This window comes from Geospiza fortis, unplaced genomic scaffold, assembly GCF_000277835.1.
Source record: "Geospiza fortis unplaced genomic scaffold, GeoFor_1.0 scaffold219, whole genome shotgun sequence".
Classification (NCBI taxonomy): Eukaryota; Metazoa; Chordata; class Aves; order Passeriformes; family Thraupidae; genus Geospiza; species Geospiza fortis.
Window position 1 is genome coordinate 1,164,114 of NW_005054376.1, and position 797 is coordinate 1,164,910.

General features: G+C 54.8%; 1 protein-coding gene across 1 annotated transcript in view; it reads right to left on the reverse strand.

Annotated features, from left to right (window-relative positions):
- NRN1 (neuritin 1) overlaps positions 1 to 797 on the reverse strand; it is an 8,522-nt gene that overhangs the window by 5,309 nt on the left and 2,416 nt on the right. The gene's annotated exons all lie outside the window — the stretch shown is intronic.

Sequence of the window (797 nt, forward strand, 5' to 3'; positions counted from 1 at the left end):
CAAACCCCCAGCAGGCTCCAGACATTGGCTACGATAGGGAAAAAAAAGACCAAAAAAAAAAAAAATAAAGAAGCCCGGCAAGCAAATAGAGAAGAACCGAAGACCATCCCGAGGGTAAAACCATGTCCTATAAAACCCGCGCCATCTCTCTCCAGCAGCTACAGCCGAGGAGGAGCTGCCACGAATTTCTGCAAAAAAGTGTTGGGCTGTGCTGAAAATCCGGGGTTCGGAGAGGAGCCCTGCCCCAGGCTGGGGCCGGGGGAGGGGGCGGGGGTCACGTTTGGGACCAGTGGTGAGCCGAGCATCCCTCGCCTCCGAGGGGCAGCCTGGTCCTGTCTGCCCGTGCCGCTGCCTCCGCACGGGGTATCCCCGGTTCTAAGCCACCCCAAACCCCGCCACTAAATTAAAAACAAAATAAAATAAAAGGAAGGAAAAAAAAGCAGCAAAAGCGGATAGACACGGTTCCTGTCTGGTTCAAAGACAACGTGATTTCTCATGAACTAGGTCGCTTGTGCCTTGCCGTTGCCACGACCTTCCAGAGCCCGCACCCATCCAAAGACATCAGTGCGTGCAGCAATGTGCAATGCAGCAGGACCGCAGGAGCCCTCCGTGACGGACCGGACCCCCTCCCGAAACACATTCCCCGTTCTCCCAGTCTTGCGACTGGGCTATCCCTCCTGTCCCTTGCGCGGAGACTTAGCCCACCCCAGCCCCTCGCTCGGTCATCTCCCAAAATGTCAGGGATTTCGGACACCTCCAATCTCCTATGCTTAAATCCCAAATAAATAAATAAATAC